Genomic DNA, 7,273 nt, shown 5'->3' with positions numbered 1-7,273 from the left:
GAAGTGTTTATAGCAAGATAGCCACTGCAGCCTCTTGTTATTCACATAGCTTCCCTTTATTTCACTGCAAACATTGCAGTTGCAGCTTATACATGCAAGTATGTGCAACTTTTGTTGCATTGTTTTGTTGCAACTTTTGTCCCAAATATCATTAACCAGATCTAAATGTGTATGTCCTAAGAAAAAGAATCATGGTAATTAATTATATGTAGTTGTTTTTAAATTATGAACTAAACTAAAGAAATAAGAAATTCAAATTTCTCAAATATTGTTTTTATTTACTGTACCGAACACCACTTTCAATAAACAATATTCACCACTTTATTACACAACACTTTATTGGAGGACACAGCATAAAGTTGATAAAGTAGCATAAAGACAATGAGATTTAAGATAAATAAAAATGTGTCTTCAAAAATACATTAACATCATATTAATCCATTCACAGCTGCTGAGCCACAAAATGAGTGCCAGAGAATCATATTCAGTCACCTATGATACAGAAAACAGATTTGATAATAATGATTCATTATCACTAAACTGGTTTCTTGCTCTTCCCTGTACATGTCTCGATCATGTTCATGTTCTTCTTCCTCGTCTAAACAGTTTGTTCAGGTGTACCCTGTAGTACAACAGATGAACAGAAGATGTGATCACTGATGTGGTGTAGCTTTTTCTCAACCAGAGGAAGAAGTCTCAACATCCCATTGTCAGGCGTTCTCCAGTCCTGGTCTGAAAGTAAAGCAAAAAACACAAACAATACAAATTAAGTTGTTTAATGGACAGTCAGGTCAGCTTATGGCTACTTTTACACGTGGATGGCTATTTTCATAAACGGACAATTTCACCCCTCTTCGTTTTCAAAAATAACATTGTGCACACGAACCCGTGTATATGCCGTCCAGAGCATGCCAAACCTGTAGGTGGCAGTGTAACAAGAAGCTCAAGCCCACGTTAGCCAATCAGAATCCCGAAAATAGTCTCATATTGTGACGTCGCTGCCTAAAACTCAGTTTTTCTCAGTTTACATGCAAACGTGCAAACAAGTTTTCCAAAATCTCCACTTTGGCCGGAGTTTTTAGAAATAATCGTTTTCTGTGATAAAAACTGGGTTTTCGTGTAAATGAGAGGCCAAACCGCAGGGAAATATCAGTGTCTTCACTTCGTGTAAACGGGGCCTATGTTCTGCGATATATTAAGCAGTGATGGGCTACTCTGGCCCTTAGCGTCCACTGTCCTGCAGATTTAGCTCCAACCTCAAACCCTCCTGCCTATTGTCTATAAGTAAAGCTGAAGACTTTCATATGTGCTCAATTAGGGTTGGAGGTAAACTCTCAACCTTAAAAAGGAGAACGCAAAAGGGCCAGAGTTGCCCGTTCCTGATTTAAATTTACAAAGCAGCAGTCAGTACATTAATATACACATTGAAGTATTATATATATATATATATATATATATGTGTGTATAAAATAAATCAATGTGTATATTATATAATGTACTGACTGCTGCTTTGTAAATTTAAATCAGAAACGGGCAACTCTGGCCCTTTTGCGTTCTCCTTTTTAAGGTTGAGAGTGTATATATATATATGTATATATATACATATATATAATATTTCAGCACATTATATAAGCTAAATACTGAAGAAAAAATGTTTTACCCATATCAACAGCAACCTATTTTAAAATATCTTTAAGAAAGGCATGGTCTCTTTTGCCTTTGCAAGTAATGCTTGATTTTTTTCAAGACAACATACTCTTCTGTCACTTGTTTCAAGAGCTTCCTGTAACCTGTACAATGTAAAATTGTCAACATCAAATTATGTACTACATATTACAGCATTGTTTCAATACAAGACATACCAATGGATTTGCGCACCTTTCTGTCTTCTTTGGGCACCAGATGTTCCTTCCTCACCCGAAACAAAGGACTTACTCGATTAGCTTGTGTTGATATAAGGACTGGTCTTCCTTCTCTGCTGTAAAACAAGAAAGTATCTACTTACTCGTGCAATTACTATTGTTCTTGAAACATAAATTAAGACAGTTATAATTTACCTTACGATTCAGGAGAGAGCATTTGATGAGTAAATACTGATTGAAATGTTCTAGAAACTTTACCTGGGAAGGGCTGATCACGGCAAGATCCGCTGCGACTCACTAGTAGCTCTTGTGAGAGTTGGCTCTTAAAAGAGGTGTTGAGTTTGATGTTGTAGAGATCTAAAAAAAAGGACAAAGTAATCCTGCAATACAGAAAGGAAGGTAATTTTATTACATTACATGCAAGCAGTCAGTTATACAACTGTGGGATATATTTCTGTAAAGAGTGTTGCATAATTAAATGTTAAAAGCATTTTTATGTTATACGTTCACTGATATGTGGGCATTTCTATGAATAAAAGTATGTCTTTAATAGCAAGCAATAATCATATGAACTCGTTTAAAAATAACATGATTTACATGCAAACGGGACAGTTATCAGCAGTGTAACTGATCTGATTACGACAAAATAATCGAGTATCTGATGTCATGTGACAAGTCAGATTAGCTTTTCCACTCTTGCAAACAGAGGTAGGTTATGAGGTGTGGAGAGACATCATGTATCATTGGACATTGGAACATGAACACAACAGACAGGGACTAATTTGTAATAATTTTAATGAATACACAATGCAATTAATATAAACTTTCTGACAGTGTGTGGGACATCAGACTACTATCCAAGAAGGGGCGCAACTGATTTACAAATATCGCGATAAATATGTACAGGAATTGAGGCAGTAGCCAATGAGCACTAGGAGTAAAAGCTGCAGGATTATGTACGAGTATACAAATATGTACTAGTATCGTACGAATTTGACAACTTGTTAAATCTTGTGAATTATTAAGACTTTGAGACTGTTCATACTGATTGGGCTATGGGTTTTGTAAGAACAGGTTTAAGAAACAACAAATGCTTGATAAAATGTTTGATTTAGGGTTAAAACCAACACATACGTACCATTGCGAATATTTGTCTTTGCAGCGGTCCGTCTCCTCCGTTTACTTGTCCTCAAACAATAATGGGCTGACTGAGTTCGAAAGGCCCTTTTGGTCTTTTCAGCTGAAAACAGAGAAAATAAAATATCATTATGTATAATATATAGGATTATTTAAAGGAAAAAGTACTGATTTTCCTTACAAATATTGGATGTTACATTATTAAGCATTAAAAGCATGGAAGGTGTTGTGGTTAATATGCATAATTTACAACAATTATCACTTTAAAACTACCAATACTGAGGTAAAAGCATGGTAAGTTTTGTGATTGCTGTCCTTTACTACCCATCACAGTAAAACTAAGGTTACTGAGGTAAAAGCATGGTTAGTGTTTTGGTTACTGCGCATTTACAATAAGTACCACATTAAAACTACCAATAGTGTGGTAAAAGCATGGTAAGTTGTGTGATTACTGTCTTTTTACTACACTTATCACAGTAAAACTAATGTTACTGTGGTAAAAGCATGGTGTTGTTTTTACTGTGCTTCTACTACATATACAACTTTGGAACTAATTGTACAACTTAAAAACCTGATATGAATATGATTAACTGATTGAAGGTCTACTCTAGGCCTACTGTATAGCACATCACGTGACAGACAGTGTTTAATCACCATAGAAACCATTTTCATAGAAAGCAATGAAACGCAAAGCCTCCGTTGAGATGACAGATATAATGCAGTGACTGAACTTGAGCTAATCTGATTAATTTCGACACACAGAAAATACATTATATCAAACATTATTAGGACAGCGTAATTACGACTACTTACCAACACCTGGCACACGTGAACTGATGCCAAATATCGCGAGGTGTTCGGAATGAGACTTCTTCAGCGCGATTTCCTACTAACAAAATATTTTTTTTAAATATCAATAAACAGCAAAGCAATCCAGCTTCCCTGGCAATAAGAACGAAATAATATAATTAAAATAAATACATAAACCATGATAAGATCTCGTGAATAAATGTTGATTAAACAGCTTCTCTACTGCAGCCCGATAGGCAGATAGAATCGTGCTTTGATCACGAAAGATGCTTCCCATTGAAATACATTAGTTTTAAAAAACGTGCTGGAATTACGAAAATAACGAAATAAACGTGCCCGTGCCACGAATCAATAGATTAAATTACGTGACCATATCACGAACTGCCGTGAGACTGGGTTGGTATATATCAGATGGTTTTCAGTCAAGAGGATAAGGAAATGAAAAATGGCTAAAGAGAAGGATGCAAAAAAAGTGTCCAAATGTTGCTTGAAGATGTTTCCACTTAAACGTTGATGGGAGAGGTATGTGGTTGTACAATATTAGTTGCACTGATAAATGCAATTCCATAGAAAAAAGTCTTGCCTGTAGTTCACTTCCTCATTAAAACTACCCCAAAGAGAAGCACTTATGAACACAGGACCAATCAATGCTCCCATTTGAAGTAATCTTAATGTGTTGAACTCTGTGATTAAATGACCACTGCATGGAGAACGCAGTCTGAAGTTCTAGAAGGCAAATGTCTCTTGAAGCACTGATCACTTGAAACTACCCCAACAAATAGCACTTACCAAATACAACAGACGAGTTAGTGCCATTGTGAGGGTACCGAGGGTGACAGTAGAAGCAGCTGAAAATCTTGTCCAATTTCTTGCCCGGTAGGACCTTACGAGATCCTTTGCAGTCAGAGATAAGTGGAGCATGTTGCCTGCTTGTAGGAAGAGCTTGTCTGAGCCATGTGGTTTACCAGCACCCAATATAAGTGTGTCCATGGCCCCTTGGCTTTGCCATGGTCGTTTACACTCTGCTTTTCTGTAAAGCCCATCAAGTTTTGATTGCCGAGTTAACATCTTTGGAACTATTCAGCACTTTTCAGCATGGGTGGACTTTTCACACATTTAAAGCACTTCATGCAAATACGACAATTATGAACTTTATTCCCCCTGAATTTAGAAAAGAGGTTGAGTCATTTTTAAAGGAAAGGCCTACACTAAATACATGAACAGGAAGTGGCAGACAAAACCTCTAGGTAAACCAGCACCATCTAGTGTTTACACTGTGTATGCAGCAACATGATTGTGCTAAAGAGAAGAACTTATTCTTACATAGAATCAGGAATGCTTTCCTTTTGCAGTCATCTAAAGGGGCTCTGTAAATGTAAGGGACCTGAATAAAAAAAAGACATGGACACAGGGGAGTCAGTCAGCAAATATTTACCCCAACTTGATAGCACTTTCTACTTTGGTTGAAAAGAAAGATGCTAAAGTTAGAGTAGATATCAACTGATTTTTTAGACAAGAGGGAGAGTGCAAAAATGGCTGCAGAGGAGGATGCAAAGAAGTTACAAGATAGAGGGAGAGGTATATGAAACAATGACCTACACTAAATACAAAAACAGAGAGCGGCAGACCAAGCTTCTAGGTAAAACAGCACACTCTAGTGTTTTTAAAGGAAAGGCCTACACTGATGAACAATAATAAAAAAAACATGGACACAGGGGAGTCAGTCAGCAAATATTTACCCCAACTTGATAGCACTTTCTACTTTGAATGAAAAGAAAGATGCAAAAGTTAGAGTATATATCAGATGGTTTTCAGTCAAGAGGGCAAGGAAATGAAAAATGGCTAAAGAGAAGGATGCAAAAAAAGTGTCCAAATGTTGCTTGAAGATGTTTCCACTTAAACGTTGATGGGAGAGGTATGTGGTTGTACAATATTAGTTGCACTGATAAATGCAATTCCATAGAAAAAAGTCTTGCCTGTAGTTCACTTCCTCATTAAAACTACCCCAAAGAGAAGCACTTATGAACACAGGACCAATCAATGCTCCCATTTGAAGTAATCTTAATGTGTTGAACTCTGTGATTAAATGACCACTGCATGGAGAACACAGTCTGAAGTTCTAGAAGGCAAATGTCTCTTGAAGCACTGATCACTTGAAACTACCCCAACAAATAGCACTTACCAAATACAACAGACGAGTTAGTGCCATTGTGAGGGTACCGAGGGTGACAGTAGAAGTAGCTGAAAATCTTGTCCAATTTCTTGCCCGGTAGGACCTTACGAGATCCTTTGCAGTCAGAGATAAGTGGAGCATGTTGCCTGCTTGTAGGAAGAGCTTGTCTGAGCCATGTGGTTTACCAGCACCCAATATAAGTGTGTCCATGGCCCCTTGGCTTTGCCATGGTCGTTTACACTCTGCTTTTCTGTAAAGCCCATCAAGTTTTGATTGCCGAGTTAACATCTTTGGAACTACTCAGCACTTTTCAGCATGGGTGGACTTTTCACACATTTAAAGCACTTCATGCAAATACGACAATTATGAACTTTATTCCCCCTGAATTTAGAAAAGAGGTCAAGTCCTTTTTAAAGGAAAGGCCTACACTAAATACATGAACAGGAAGTGGCAGACAAAACCTCTAGGTAAACCAGCACCATCTAGTGTTTACACTGTGTATGCAGCAACATGATTGTGCTAAAGAGAAGAACTTATTCTTACATATAATCAGGAATGCTTTCCTTTTGTAGTCATCTAAAGGGGCTCTGTAAATGTAAGGGACCTGAATAAAAAAAAGACATGGACACAGGGGAGTCAGTCAGCAAATATTTACCCCAACTTGATAGCACTTTCTACTTTGGTTGAAAAGAAAGATGCTAAAGTTAGAGTAGATATCAACTGATTTTTTAGACAAGAGGGAGAGTGCAAAAATGGCTGCAGAGGAGGATGCAAAGAAGTTACAAGATAGAGGGAGAGGTATATGAAACAATGACCTACACTAAATACAAAAACAGAGAGCGGCAGACCAAGCTTCTAGGTAAAACAGCACGCTCTAGTGTTTTTAAAGGAAAGGCCTACACTGATGAACAATAATAAAAAAAACATGGACACAGGGGAGTCAGTCAGCAAATATTTACCCCAACTTGATAGCACTTTCTACTTTTAATGAAAAGAAAGATGCAAAAGTTAGAGTATATATCAGATGGTTTTCAGTCAAGAGGGCAAGGAAATGAAAAATGGCTAAAGAGAAGGATGCAAAAAAAGTGTCCAAATGTTGCTTGAAGATGTTTCCACTTAAACGTTGATGGGAGAGGAATGCGGTTGTACAATATTAGTTGCACTGATAAATGCAATTCCATAGAAAAAAGTCTTGCCTGTAGTTCACTTCCTCATTAAAACTATCCCAAAGAGAAGCACTTATGAACACAGGACCAATCAATGCTCCCATTTGAAGTAATCTTAATGTGTT

The 7,273-nt window shown here is 37.1% G+C and overlaps 1 long non-coding RNA gene across 4 annotated transcripts; it reads right to left on the bottom strand.

Annotated features, from left to right (window-relative positions):
- Nucleotides 1–352: 352 nt before the first annotated feature.
- Nucleotides 353–4,214, bottom strand: LOC307011859. 4 transcript variants are annotated; one of them, XR_013800500.1, is made up of 4 exons: nucleotides 3,813–4,214; nucleotides 3,001–3,102; nucleotides 1,879–2,242; nucleotides 353–732 (listed from the first exon to the last, which is right to left on the bottom strand). It is a non-coding gene; the product is annotated as an uncharacterized lncRNA (long non-coding RNA). The 4 variants fall into 4 exon arrangements; XR_013800503.1 differs by lacking the exon at nucleotides 3,813–4,214 and having other exon boundaries at nucleotides 1,879–1,978; nucleotides 2,121–2,242; nucleotides 3,001–3,364; XR_013800501.1 differs by lacking the exon at nucleotides 3,813–4,214 and having other exon boundaries at nucleotides 1,863–2,242; nucleotides 3,001–3,364.
- Nucleotides 4,215–7,273: the final 3,059 nt, after the last annotated feature.

This window comes from Phoxinus phoxinus (genome assembly GCF_949152265.1).
Source record: "Phoxinus phoxinus genome assembly, chromosome: 15".
Taxonomy (NCBI): Eukaryota; Metazoa; Chordata; class Actinopteri; order Cypriniformes; family Leuciscidae; genus Phoxinus; species Phoxinus phoxinus.
This window is presented reverse-complemented; position numbering and strand designations above follow the sequence as displayed.